At 37.7% G+C, this 15445-nt stretch overlaps 1 protein-coding gene across 5 annotated transcripts in view; it reads left to right on the top strand.

Annotated features, from left to right (window-relative positions):
- The window catches only part of PRKD1 (protein kinase D1), a 333105-nt gene that overhangs the window by 40041 nt on the left and 277619 nt on the right, over positions 1-15445 (top strand). The gene's annotated exons all lie outside the window — the stretch shown is intronic.

Here is a 15445-nt window from a genome sequence, read left to right as displayed (position 1 = left end):
GGGAGGGGCCCTGTGGCACTGGGAGGGAGGCCCACCTGTCCCAGTGATGGATCCACAGAAGCATAGTGTTTGGTGTTTGCATGGTGTAAGCAAGTTCCGTGAGGGGAACTGGTTCTCTCTGTGGTTTTGGCTGGGGGGGTGGGCGAGGTAGATGGTGCTTCCCAGCACCTTTGTTCCCAGCTGAGCTGAGCTCTGTCTTCCGGGGCTCAACAACTCTCCCTCCCTTTGTCCTCTAGCCCTCCTGCTCTCTGAGCAGAGCTGTTGACTTATAACATTCCAGATGTTAAGTCCCACTGGCTGTCAGAACTCACTCTCTCAGGCCCCTCTACTTTTGCAAGTCAGACTTGGGGGCTCTGCCTTGCCTGGCGGGCCGCCCCTGCACCACCCTGGCTCCCTCCCGCCAGTCCGTGGAGTGAGCACTGCCTCTCCGCCCTTCCTACCCTCTTCCGTGGGCCTCTTGTCTATGCTTGGCTCCGGAGAGTCCGTTCTGCTAGTCTTCTGGCGGTTTTCTGGGTTTTTTAGGCAAATGTGGGTAGAATCTAAGTGATCAGCAGGATGCAGTGAGCCCAGCGTCCTCCTACGCCGCCATCTTCAAGAGACCAGAACTCTAATTCTTAATCATATCTTCAGGAAAAAACAAAATAAGTGGGCACCTACCAGATACACAGCACTTTATCTTTTTATCTTCATAGGAAATACTCTGAGATTGGAATTGTTCTCATTTTACAGATTAGGAAGCTGCGACACAAAGAATTTAATAACAAGGCTGCATAGTTAGTAAATGGCAAAGGTCTGTTTGCTTCAAAATACTTGTTTTCCCACTATGTGGATCCACACCAGGAATCTTTACAGTGCAATGCACAGGCTTGCCTTAAGTATGGGATTTGTCACCTTGCCATGGAAAACACTCCTCTTTTTAAAGTGAATTGGAAACATTACAGCTGTTTGTGTGGTTCCATCAGGGTAGAGAATTAGTGGGGGCTTTGGAGCACACTTGCCTCCCCAATACACATTTCCTCTTTGTTTCTTTCATATGAGTCTTTGTTTTTAATTCCTTTCTAAAATGTCCTTTTGAAACGTAAAAATGTTATATAATGATCCCTATCTAGTGACTTTTAACCCTAAGGTTAAATGTGAGTTGCCTGAATCACACCTTTTACTACCAAATATTCTACAACTCAGTAGACATTTTCAAGATTTCTGAAAGCTGTTCAGCTCTAGAAACGTTTCACATTATGAGCTAGTGATTCTCAGATTTGAGTGTTTGTGAGAATCATCTGCTGAGTACATGAGTGCTGAGTACAGAGTCCTGGGATTTGTTCCCAGTGATTCTACTTCTGTGGATTTGGTGACTATGAACAGGCCACTGTAAAAAGAATAAAAGAAGTAGTAGCAGTGGAAGTAGACATAGACTTGTGCCAATAAGCATATGAAATTTGCTAATAAAAACACATAAAATATCTCTTCAGAGACTGATTTTCACCTGTTAAATCCATAAAGACGTAAACACTAGAACTTGGTGTGGGGAAATAACTATTCTTGTATGTTGTTGATGTGAGTATAAACTTGGAATCACCTTTCTGGAGAATAGTCAGGAAATATGTATTAGAAGACATAGAAATATTTGTGTCCTTTAATTTAGCAATTCCATTTCTTTAATTTTTAAAAATGAAATCCCACGTGTATGTGGTCATATGTGTGGGAATATCCAGTGCATAGTTGCTTATGAAAGGAAACAAATCATAGACAGCTCAAATATCTCACAGTAAGGGGTTAGGTAAATGAATTATGTTATATCCACATAATGAAGAACTAGGCAGACATTAAAATATGGGTGTAGACCAATGTTTTTATTTATTTGAAAGGTGTATGTGGTAGAGAAAGATATTCTGATCATTTAAAATGGTAAATGGTTTTTTTGGCTGATGGGATTATAGATGTTATCAGTTTTAATAAAATTTGAAAAATGTGTGAATTATTATAATCAGAAAAATACAAGAAAACATTGTTTTGCTTTTGAAAGGAAGAATATTTAGGGAACTTTCATTATCAATAATGTCATTCTTTTCTTTTATACTTGGTATCTGTAGCCCCTTTCATATCCCCCATTCTAGTTATGTGGTTTGTTTTCTTCTGATGCACCTACAAGAAGACTCATTTGCATGTTATTTGTGGTAATAGAAGCCAAGGAGGTCCTCGTCCCTTCCCTGATTTCTGTACCTTTAATTCTCATGATAAATTGGAATGTCTTAAAGCTCAGGCCTTTTAGACGATTTTGTGTAACTAAAGCCTAGCCACCATAACGTAATGAACTTTAACTTGGTTGCCCCATTATCTTGTTTTCTATTGTGTTTTCCCAGCTTTATAACCATATCTGAAGATTTTGCTGATGGCGGGAGAAATACATTCTCTTTTTATTTTACTGATAGCTTACTGATTTTCAGGGAGAGAAAACCACTGATATCTACTTCCTCTTCTGTCACTTAAATACTACTTGCAGGAGGGAAAAGCAAACCTATTTTAGGCTAAAAGTCTGGATGGGGAATGTTTGTGTGTGTGTGTGTGTGTGTGTGTGTGTGTGTGTGTGTATGTGTGTGCATGCGTGCGCATGTACATATGCATGTAGAAGCTTTAATTCTGATGTTTGGGAATGGCTAAAATAAAAAAGGTAAGTAAGAAATGTTGTTGAGGATGTGGAAAAAAAGAAACTACTGTGCACTGTTGGTGAGAATGTAAATTGGCACAGCTTCTGTGGAAAACGGTGTGGAGGTTCCTCAAAAAATTAAACATAGAAACAGCATATGATCCAGTTGTTCCACTACTGATTATTCACACAAAGAAAATGAAAGTACTAATTTGAAAAGATATGTGTACCCATATTTTTATTGCGGCATTATTTACAGTAACCAAGATATGGAAGCAATCTAAGTGTTGATCCACAGATGAATGGATAAAGTAGATGTGGTGTATATACATATAATGGAATACTATGCAGCCATTAAAAGAGTAAACTGGTGGTTGCCAGAGAGAAGAGAGTTAAGGGGTGGGCAAAATGGGAGAAGGGGAGTGGGAGATACAGGCTTATAGTTATGGAATGAATAAATATTGGGAATAAAAGACACAGCAGAGAGAATATAGTCAGTGATCTTGTAATAGTGTTGTATGGAGATAGATGGTAGTACGCTTAACGGCGAGCACGGTTGAACATACAGAGATGTTGAACCACTATGTTGTACACCTGAAACGAATGTAATATTGTGTGTCAATTATGCTCAAATAAAAAATATTTAAAAATCTGGTGACTGGGAAGCATCAATGATAAATCAATTAACTGAACTTAAGAGTCAAGAAATCTGGATTTAAGCTCTGGCTTATTGTATTAACTATATAGGAAAATTATGTAAATTCTTACAGTTTCTGTTTCGTCGTCTATGAAGTAGAGATAATTGTTCCCCTATTACTTTACAGGGTCTGAGACATGATTCAGTCCTTTCTTCATTCATTTGTTCTCCAATATATATTGAGCACATACTGTATACTAGGCATTATTCTAAGCACATGATCTATTAGTGCACAAAACAGACAAAATCCCTACTTCCTTCGAGCTTACATTCTAGTGGGTAGAGATAAACAATGAAACATAAGCAATAAATAGTGTATATAAAACATGATGGGTTCTGTGGGTAAAAGTAAAAGATGTGGATAAGGAGACCTGGGAGTACTCCCAGGTGGAGCAGAGTAGGGTGGTGGGTGGGCAGATGGCAGTGTTTAATAGGGGGTCAGGGTGGGCCTCCTTGAGAAGGTGACATGTGAGTAAAGACAGAAGTCAGATGGGAGAGTCTTCATGTGGACATGTGGGAGAAGAATGTACCAGGCTGAGATGACAGCCAAGGCAAAAATCCTGTGGTGTTTGAGGGAAAGCATTGAGACCACTTAGGCTGGAGTGGACTGAGTAAGATGAGGGGGGCTAGGTACAGTCAGATCGCAACAGCTCGTGGGCTCTTTAAAGACTCTGGCTTTCCCCCTGAAGGAGACAAGAGCCATTGCAGGTTTGGAGGGAAGTTATGTGACCCGATTTAAGTTTTGAAAGGATCACCTCTGGCTGGTGATATGGAGACTAAACTGTGGGAGTAAGAGTGGGAAGAGAGAGCCTGTTCAGGACCTTTTACAGGAATTCAGGTGAGAGGTGATGGTGGCTTGGGTGAGTGAGCGGTCTGGGTGGGAAGCATCATCCAGGAAGCACATAGAAACAAAGGTGTCTTTATTCTTACAAACATGGTGTTGAGCCAGAGGGTAGCCACTTCTCATATTTTTTCTTAAGGGCTTAGAATTTAAATATATACTATTATTTGAATGTATACTTTTTAATGTTAGATGTCTAGAGATTAAATGGTACCTCTTAGTTTCAGATTACTTTTACTAAAACTCTTTTGGAGAAATCAAGTTCCAAGCTCAAGAAAGGTTGCTTGTGTGCCTCCTCTGACAGTACATGTAGCATATGACCCAGGGGTCGTTCAGTATTACCCTTGCTTATTTTAGAAATTGAGACATGTTTCTCAGTACCACTCATTCTCTATCCCCCGTTTTATAATCACCAAGTCTTGTCCGTTGTGTTTTTGAGTGATATCTGAAATCTGATTACTTCTCTCCATCTCCACTGTTAACCCCATGGTCTCAGATGTCATCAGTTTTGCTTGTACTACAAGTATCTTCTTGCATTCTCTACTTAGCAAACAGAATTTTTTACAAATTCAGGTGTCATCAAATCACACCCCTGTGTAGACCACTTCTTCGGTGACTTCTGTAGATTATTTTCCACAGGTCTCGGTTCGTTGTTTGCCTTACTCTGTCCTGCTGTGTATCCCAGGAGGTACAGACCACATCACCATAAATCCTTTGGTTTCTAGCTTCCTGTTGAAGATGATATGCTTCTTCTTGAGTGTAGGGTGAAGTCTGCAATGTATGGCATGGACAAAAATCTGTAAAGAAGGCCCTGCAGGGTCTGACAGATCTACCCAGGAGACTCAGCTTGCCTTTTTCCCCATCTCTGACTTTGACAGTTACCTTTCACTTCCTTAAAGACCCCGAGCTCCTCCTATCTCCCTGAGTTAGTATTTCTCATTGCTTCTGACTGGACCACTTTTCCTCTCCCTCCCTTCCTCTTCTCTTGTCTCACCCTTGCCCATCCTGAGTGTCTCAGCTTTAATGTTGCTTCCTCAGACAATCCTTTCTTGGTTATACACTCCCATTTTTCACTAAATGTTTCCTATGTAGCAGGTGGCATGACTTTATATGAATATTCATGTATCTATTTGCATAATGTTTCTCTTCTCTGCTAGATTCCAGGCTTTGTGAGGTCAAATATAAGCAAGTTTTTGTTTATCTTTTAAATCTCTGTCTCGGAGATTGGACACACAGAGTACTCATTAACTCACTAACTGCCCAGAAAATGGGTTCTGAGAGTGAAGATAGCTTCATGGGTTGTTTTCAGGGATTATCAAGGAAATTTTAATGTGTTATAGTATATAATGAGACCTAGAAGCAGAACTAAAATTCAGAATTATGATGAGAACTCAAACTAGAATTAGAACCCAGGTGTCTGTATATTCTTTCCTGTGCCAAAACTGATCTTCATGAACCCAGCAGTACTGTGTAAGAGCCTAAGAGCCACATGCTAAAGAAAATTATGTCAACAAGGCATTTCTCATCCTTCAGTTTTGAAGTTGAAAGAGTGTATAATTTTTTTCATTTCATATGTTTATTATAACATATGAACATAATATACTTTTGTAACTGAAATTATTGACTTTTTTTTTGTAACTTTGAGAACAAAGTTATATTTAACAAATAAAAATGAGAGAGAGAGAGAGAGGGAAAGCTTTGGTACCAAATACATGGGCAAAGACAAAAAGAATAACATTAATAAGATTTGAAAAACAAAACTAAAACTAAAAAATAGTTATTTTAAAAAGAAAGAAATTCCAGTTAGCTTAAAACAGAATAAGTATGGTCATTAACACCCTCAATAAAGTATAAGTTGAAACAGGAATATTTGGTTTTGCCAGTAATAAAATTACTCTGTTAAATGTATTAAAATCTGATCTTTTACATTTTTCTGTTATGAAACTTTATTTTCTACTATTTCTACTAGAAAATGGAATGTACTAATCTCTCAGAATATAGCTTAGTTTTATCTCATTGATTCATTTAAAAAAGTTTGAATATATATTTTAAGGTTTATCATTAGCCATTTCAGAAGCAAATAAACATGTTATTGAAATACACATGGTATTCTAAGTATTTCAGATTCATAGAGCTGAATGGAATTTATTTTTAACTTTATGAAGAAATAGTCTTTTATGGACATTTTTAATGGTGCTTCTATTCCAAAATAACTTTTGTGGCTGTAACATTCTAGAAATAGATGTATTTGATGGAAATGTTGACAGATTCTTATTTGTAAGCAATGAATGAAGCCACCTAGAATTTTAGTGACTTTCCTTCCAATGAATGGCCATTCATATTTATTATTATCAATTCTAATAATAATCCATTTTAGAATGCCAGCTGGGCACTGTATAACATTTGATATGATCTCAGTCTAATGAATTCCCTTCTAAAGTACCATTGTTCAGCACACGAAAGCGAGTGCACACCTGAAAAGATTCAGCCTTGAGACTCTACCTTTTCCATGAATTAGTATGATAGGAGGTCAAGGCATATATGGAATAGACCTTTTTGCATTAAGTCATTCTTGGCACTGCAAAGGAGGGTAATTTGTGTAAGACTTGTATTATGAGTTCTGTCAGCATGGAAACTGAAAAACAAACTCTTGAAAGAGAGAATGCCTAATACTCCTCTTTTTTTTTTTTTTTTTTTTTTTTGTATCGATGGCCAGAAATGATTCTACACTTAGTAGAAAAAGGCAAAGAAGTTTGTCCTTGACACAAAGAGAAACTTCCTTAATAGTTTGGCTGAGGTGTTTGGGGGAATTTGAGTCCTTTAACTGAAAAGAGAAAATTCAATTACCAATTATTTAGTATCTCCTGTGCACTTATCAAATATTACAGTCAATCCATTGGTGTGTTTTTAAATGAAAGAAAGATTATTAAAGGTTATATGTTGAAATGAAAGAAAGTAAGGTGCTGAAGAGCTGTGTGTAGAAAAAATACCTGGAGAAGTGTGACCTGTAAGAAGTGTGTGATGTAACATCCCCCATATATGAAGAGGACAGGAAGTTTGGTGAAATGAAGTAATTCTTAACTTATGACAAATTGAAGTCCTTATGATTAATATCAAGACAATTAATTAAGTGACTTATTTGTCACCATCAGTGGGCCTTAAAAATTTTGACAATTTTTTTTTAGGAATTTTAAGAGATGAATAGAGAAATCCTTTAGAAGTTTTTATCAAAAATAAATTTAGATTATTTTGGCATGTTGATATATGTATCTATAAATAGCTACCTACATGTAAACTCTGTTTATGGAATTTAATTCCATGAATATCTCTCTAGATATTTTTCAGCCAATGTATATTTTTTGTAAGGGTTAAAATAGAGCTATTTTTTTTTATCTGAAAAGGAGATCATAAAAACTAAAAATATACCATTCAGTAGTCAAAGCAGATTGTGAGAGATCGTGCCTTGGAGAGACAAAAGAAGGCAAGATTCTATTCAGTTAGAGGGATCTTTACAGAAGAAGTAAGCACTGGAGTAGATCTTCAAGAGGAGTGATTTATTTGTGTATATGAAGATGGAGAAAGGAGAGGCATCATGACTTTTTTTTAAAGTTTGTTTATTCTGAGAGGGAGGGAGAGAGAGAGAGAGAGAGAGAGACAGACAGACAGACATAGGACGCGAGCCCATGAAATATGACATCATGACCTGAGCTGAATTCAGGAGCTGAATGCTCAACCAACTGAGCCATCCAGGTGGCCCATCATGACTTTTGATTATGGACTGTAGTAGTAAATAGCCTATGCATGTGTCCAGGAGAGAGAGAGAGAGAGAGAGAGAGAGAGAGAGAGAGAGAGAGAGAGAGAGGAAAACTGGTATCTAAATATTTCACTTGTGGTTTTTGGTTTGCACTACTGAATTGGACAGAAGGTTTTGCCATCCGTGGTGGCTCTGCTTTATATGATAAAATGCCACTCTATTTCTGATTGTTGCTCTAAGTAGGCTGCTGTTGTCATACCTTGAGTCTCTGAGAAGTCTATAGGTCTCCCACACCAATGATATTTATGTTCCTTTAAATAATTTTTTTTCTGCTCATTCATTTATCTTTGTAGCTTATTACATAGTTGTCTTTGGGCATCCTGCTAGCATCCATCCGGTGATAAGAGATGTTGTGTGTTGATGCATTTCTTCCTTCATAAGTCTTGAGTGTCTAGAACAGTGCCTGGATAAAGCAGGCATTTGTTAAATAGTTGGTTAATGTTTTTGGTAGAGATTCTTTGTTGCTATTTAATACCAGGTATATTTTATAAGAAATGCAGATAAAACTTACCAGAAGAAACTGTGACCATGGTGGTAGATATAATTTTCAGTCATATGAAGCATCTAATTTCACAACAGTGGATTAGTTTTATCAAAAGTTACATATCTTTCTTTATCAGAGTTTGGACTGTCAAACAACATTCAGGCTTTTTTTGTATAATGGTTTCCATGTTTTCATTTTCATCTATTCGTATGCTAGTTAGGCAGTGTCTTCTCTTGGAAGAGTTATTGCATTATAGGATTTCATTACTTTGAAGATACTTGGGATATTTTTTCTTTAGCCATTTTACTGAAAAAAGGCAGGTCAAGGGATTGCTTTTAGTCCTGTGATAGTCCTTTTAAGAGTATCTGAATTTTCTAAGGTTATTGCCTAACTTACCTTCATTCTTTATGTTGTCAGGAGTTTTCTCACCTGTCTATCCATCCATCCGTCTATCCATCTATTATCTTTCTGTCTGTTTCTCTATATCTGCATATCTGTCATCTATCTATGTGTCTGTTCATCTATGTACCATCCTGCCTATCTGTCTGTCTGTCTCTTTCTATCTCTCTATCATCTATCTGCCCATCTATGTATCTATTCATCTATTTATGCATCTATCAATCATCTACCCCCACCTACACACAACACAGAAACAAGGTATATATTTATTTTAGGATAGCATTTAATATGTCCGGTACTGGGCCACATTTGTTATTCCTTCCAGTATATTTGCTTTATAAATGAAGAACTGAGAATTAGGGGGCTTAGCTCTCTTGTTCAATTAGTGAAGTATGAACAAGAATTGAATTTAGAGAGATTTTTCTTTGGTGGGGTTTCAGTTTTAAAAGATGCCATCCAGAGATTTATTCTTTTACTTATCACAGTTTGGGAGAATTAATAAAAATTTTCAACAGTGAGAAAAAAATGAAACATTTGAAATATCTGAGCATGTCAGAAACTAGCAGTTCTTGGCTTTATCTTAGAGCAAAATGGTGTCTAGTGAGAACTGTATTTGATGAAATATTGGCAAAAGTATTAAAAGACTACTGTAGTAGTATCAATACTACTACTGAAATCATTAAGAAGTTCATATGCATAAAGAAAATGACACAAATCATTTGAGAGCCTTGTTAGAGAATTGCCAAGGAAATATTTTCAATTTAAGTGATTTCCTATGTTCCTCAGGGCTAACATTTGCCCAAAAGTTTCTCTTTTGGAGTCAAGGAGAATGGACAGGGTTGAAGTATATCTGTGAGCTTCTTCAGATCAGAATTCTCCAATGACTGGAGTATTGCCAGCTATTATCACCAATATTCTCAGGTTGCAGCCTAGGGTATACTTCTGTGCCTCTCATAATTTGGGGGGTATGACTATATTATTTTAGCTCCAATGCAAGAAGTTTTTATTTTATGCTAGAGTAGCATAGACCTTTGAATTTGTCCTTCTTTTTTTCTTTAGTAGTACTTAAGATATTATTATCTTACCACAGTGTAATTTCACATTTATTTGTGTGTTTCTCTAACTGCTGCTCCTCTGTTGGACTCCATGTTCCACAAGGACACTTTTCTGTTTCCTTCTGTATTTTTGTAGCCTAGGATATGCATGTGCCCATGTGTGCGTGCACACACACATACATATATGCTCTGTAAATTCTTGTTGGATTAAGGAAAGGAGCTCTGAGGTACTTTTAGACTAGTTGGCTAAGAACTCATTTTATAGCATCCCTGACTGCATTATTTTTTTAATGCTCAAAAGCATTTGTAAAGGATGGGATTGTCTTTGGCAGTTTATAGCTTTTAAATACTACCTCTTTGCATTTTGAAAGTCTTTCTTTGATTTAATTGAATTTATTAATAACTAAAAGCACTTGGATATATTGACTTCTTGTCTATTTTCCCCAAAACTTTTTTTCCCTTGAATAACAATATATATGAGACACTTGCCCGTATTTACAGATGATAAAATTGGGGTGAAGTAATTTTTTATGATCACTTAGCTAATGGTGAAAAGAATGATTTAAAATGAAGATAGAAAGCATTGCATTCTTTTATCTCTCTCTCTCTCTCTCTTTTTTTTTTTGCAAAGAAGAAAATAGCCACTTACGTAGTAGTTTTTCAGGTGCTTCTTTCTCTATTTAGATGTACACTTACACTGCAAATGATACTGTTACTTCATTTTCAATGCATAACTTTTTTATTCCCTTTTAATATATTTAATTTTTTTTTCTTTTAGAGAGAGAGAGAGAGAGCAAGTGGGGGAGATGGGTAGAGAATTCCAAGCAGGCTGTATAGTCAGCATGGAGCCCAACGCAGGTCTTGATCATGACCAGAGCTGAAATCAAGAATCATCTACTCAACCGACCGAGCCACTCATTCACCCCTCATTTATTCCCTTTTAAAATGTCCCTGAAAATCAGACACCTGAGGGGCTTAGTTGGTGAAGCATCTGACTCTTGATTTCAGCTCATGTCATGATCTCACCATTCATGAGTTGTGGCCTCACATGGGGCTCTGTGCTGACAGTGTGGAGCCTGCTTCCAATTCTCTCTCTCCCTCTCTCTATGCCTCTCCCCTGCTCGTGTGGTGTCTCTCTCTCTCTCTCTCTCTCTCTCTCTCTCTCTCTCTCTCTCTCTCTCCTTTTCTCTCTCTCTTTCAAAATAAATAAATAAACATTAAAAAGTAATGTCCATGGCATTGGTCAGAACTTCAGAAAAAAAAGTTTAAAATGTGAACAACAGTATTTCTAGAAAAATACTCCCAGTGCTTCACTATTAAGTAATGATATTAATTGTTTCTTATAGTTTTTTTCATGAAAATGGAATTTTTTATCCATAATCCTAATAGATGTTAGTATATTACCTAAAGAAACACTGGTAGAGATCATTGCAACTACAAATCTTAATCAAAATTTTGGTTTGGGAATAGTCTTTCTATTTCATATCCTAAACATAATTGCCTTTAAAATCACAATTTCAACCCTATGAGGCTAGCAGTAGTTATGCTTTTAAATTGCATTAAAATTAAAATAAGCTTAAGAAAATAGTAGCAAGGACTAGAGGTCTAATGCCACTAATTTTAGTAATGTTAATCTGAGAAGAACCCAAACATGTAAATCTTATGGGGTGTTTGAACACATTAGGAATGCAGCAATCCAGGGGACAGAAGATACCTGTTTCAGAGCTTTAGGCCACTATCGCTGCTGGAATAATAAAGGGCTAGTGCTGCCCGGCTTTATTCACCATGTTATTTTTAGCTTATTTCATCTTGCATGTTGTACGCTTTTTTGGTAAACTCTTTGTTAACCACTTTAGAAACAAGGTTGAGTATGTGTCAATAAATTCTGGGAATTTTTGAGCTGGGTGAACTATGAACAACTTAGGTTTGTGATAATAATAAATTATGGCTTACCTGGGAACTGAATCTCTGGTTTGTGTGGTGGTCTTTCTATCACTCCTCCACACGTTTCCTGTTTCATTGCTGTGTGGAGTTTCATGCTCATTACTCACTTACGTTAACCCTTTTGGTCACTTTGGCTGTTGCAGATTCCCTCAAATACTGCAGTGGTTTATTGTCCTGTTAACCTTGGATTAAACCAGTTAGGTCTGATTTTTTTTTTTTCTTCTCTTGAATATATTTGATTGCTAATGGGTTACTAAAATATAACCTGTGTTTCAGGTCTCAAGTATCCCTTCATGAGATGCCTTTCTAGCCTATTTCATGTAAAAGTTGATGTATCTCTCTGTAGGCCTTCCTGCATGATTGTGTTGTTTGACTCTTATGGCATTTATAGATTGCCTCATGTCCTATTCTTTTTTTTATTAAAATGCTTTTAATGTTTATTTTTGAGAGAGAGAGAGAGACAGAGAAAGAGAGGCAGAGTGTGAGTGGGGGAGGGACAGAGAGAGAAGGAGACACAGAATCGGAAGCAGGCTCCAGGCTCTGAGCTGTCAGCACAGAGCCTGATGCGGGGCCCAAACTCATGAACCGAGAGATCATGACCAGAGCCGAAGTTGGACACTCAACTGACTGAGCCACCCAGGCGCCCCTTTTCTGTATACTTTAAAGAATTTTTTTTAATGTTTATTTATTTGAGAGAGAGAGAGAGAGAGAGAGAGAGTGAGTGAGAGGGAGGGAGGGGCAGAGAGAGGGAGACACAGAATCGGAAGCAGGCTCCAGGCTCTGAGCTGTCAGCACAGAGCCTGATGCGGGGCCCAAACTCATGAACCGAGAGATCATGACCAGAGCCGAAGTTGGACGCTCAACTGACTGAGCCACCCAGGCGCCCCTTTTTTGTATACTTTAAAGAATTTTTTTTAATGTTTATTTATTTGAGAGAGAGAGTGAGTGAGAGGGAGGGAGGGGCAGAGAGAGAGGGAGACACAGAATCCGAAGCAGGCTCCAGGCTCTGAGCTGTCAGTACAGAGCCTGATGCGGGGCTTGGACGCACGCACCGTGAGATCATGACCTGAGCTGAAGTTGGATGCTTAACTGACCAAGCCATCCAGGTGCCTCGCCTCAAGTCCTCAATGAGACTCGTATCACTTATGACATATTACATTGTATATTAATAACTTATGCTTTTCTTCTTTGTGCAGTCTTTGAAAAAAAAGCTCTGTACCTTATATACTCCTGTATTTTTCAGGAGCTTAGTGCTATTCCTTGTATGGATTAAGTACTGAGTTTTTTCATGTATTCTCTTCACAGAACAGCTTGCTTATTTAATGCTTATTTGAAAGAAATATTACTCCTACTGCCTCAGTAAAATGGACGCATTAAACATATACACATACAGCTATCATACAGATCAAATCTTCATGCACTGTTGAGCGCATGCATTTTGTTGAGTCCACAGTCATGTACTAGTTGCACCCCTAGTGGGGTCTTGACCATCTTTGTGCAAGAGGACAGGAGAGCCATAGTGGCATTAGGCTGTGAGAAAAGTTAATTCATGTCTATCCCCAGGGCAGTCAGGGTTGCTTTTTTTTTTTTTTTTTTTCTTTTCCTGGAGTTTGACTTGAGAGTAAGCATTAAAACCATCTCTAGAAGATTTTATATTAACATTGGCAAGAAACAAACAATTGACATCAGGCATAAGTCTTAATTTGCGTTATGCTTTTGGCGCATCTTTGCTGGGAAAATTATGCTAATCCTTACCATCTGCAGCTACCAGATGTGCCATTGAGAGGTGCACAAGTTCCTTTCCAGAAAACTGCTCGATGTCGAATGTCAATCATTCCAGTTAAAATGACAGCACCTACCATCAGAGGAGGGAGAACAACTACAATTCATGTTTTTTCTTTACCATCACATACAAATCAAGATGATTAATACTGATAAATGTAGCTGACAGAGGAAGACTAACAAATGTAGTTGTTCAGTCCATCTTTTGTTCTGTTGCAAAATAGCTATAGAATCTGTTAAAGACTATCTCATTGAATATACATGTACAGTGGGTGTGGTCACATTCTGCTGACTGCATTACATTTCTTGGCTTGTATGGTTTATTATATTAAGAGAATTGGCTGGAAGGATGTCAGCAGATGGTGCTAGGCACAGAGTAAGTTTTATCATTGCATAGTTCAGTATGCTTCCAGGAACTCTCTCTCAAATATGATTTTTGAAAATAAAATTGTTCATTTGAACACACTGACAGGTTCTTCCTGAGATTCTTCTATCGTAAAAGACGTTGCCATCGGTTTACTGGAACTATGATTTTGTTCCTTTTGGTTGGGAGAGAGAGAACAAGAGAGAGTGAGAAGTGGTTATAATCGACTTTTATCTGAAGTCTTTTCATGTTTTACCTGGGTCTGGATGTATCTACATTTAGACATAATAGAAATCCTTTATGTTTTAGTTTCATGCCTTTTTAATTTTGGCAGCTACTGCTAAACATTGCAAGAATGCTAAGGCACAGAAGTAAGTTGAACTGTTGAACGTACCAGGTACACCCTAAAATTCCATTGATTTCTAGAATATTAATGAATAGCAGTGTCTGCCAGCCCCTGGAACTTACTGTGAGCTCTCCTTGCTCAGGAATGTGTCAGAGTGGGGAGCAAGTGTCTTCCTCTCCGCTCCCTCATTCTTCGCTCAAGTTCCTGCCAACCACACTGTGCTGTTGCCTAAAGAGGCTTTGGGTGGACCTAGGAGAGTATTTTCTCATAGCTCAGGTATTCTGTAAACTCGTTCCAACCATTGTATCAGAAAAAAAATGTATTTTGATTTAAATCCTTAGGGAATGGGGAATTCCCCCTTAACTCTGCTAAGTGCTGTTCTTATTCTAGTTTTGTCAGGAAATGAGGCAGTTTTTAGTTGTTATTATGTCTACAAACTGCCTTTAGTAAATATCCAAAGCCCCCTGTTTGTGCTATATTGGTATATGGTGGTGTTCTTAAATCCTGAGTAAATGGTAATTTATAAAGGAATACGAAGGAAGAGCCAGCTTAGTCCAAAACATACGGGGTCCTCCGGATGAGGAGGAGTTCATAAATGTTAACAGAATTATACTGCTTTGCCCTTTTTGAATAATAGTGCCCACCTACAGTTCGTCTCAGAGATAAATGAAACTATACGTTTTATTTTCTCAGGACTGAGGAATAGAGCCTACTAAGAAAAACATCTACGGCAATTTTCACTCATCTCTTTGCCTTTGCCCTCCTTGTTCCCACTGCCTAGACATTTGTCACTTGACTTACGCAAACTGGGCTCAACTCCAGGTGGATTTATACTCTTTCTTCAGGCTTAATTTACTCATCTGCTTTGTGGAGTGCCATTTTTGACTTTTCAGGGAAGAATTCTATGCTTGCTTCATTCTGAACCCTAGCCTCCTTCTCTTCTACTCTGAGTGAACTCCTCCCATTGTTTAGTAATAAGCTAGCATCTGTCTTTGCCACCTGATTGAATCCTGATGTGTTGAGATTGACTTTTTTTTTCTTTTTTCTTTTTTTTTTTTTATTTGGTTAGATATAC

This window comes from Felis catus, chromosome B3, assembly GCF_018350175.1.
Source record: "Felis catus isolate Fca126 chromosome B3, F.catus_Fca126_mat1.0, whole genome shotgun sequence".
In the NCBI taxonomy this organism is placed as follows: Eukaryota; Metazoa; Chordata; class Mammalia; order Carnivora; family Felidae; genus Felis; species Felis catus.
The sequence above is the reverse complement of the archived record's forward strand: the minus strand, read 5'-3'. Positions and strand labels throughout refer to the sequence as shown.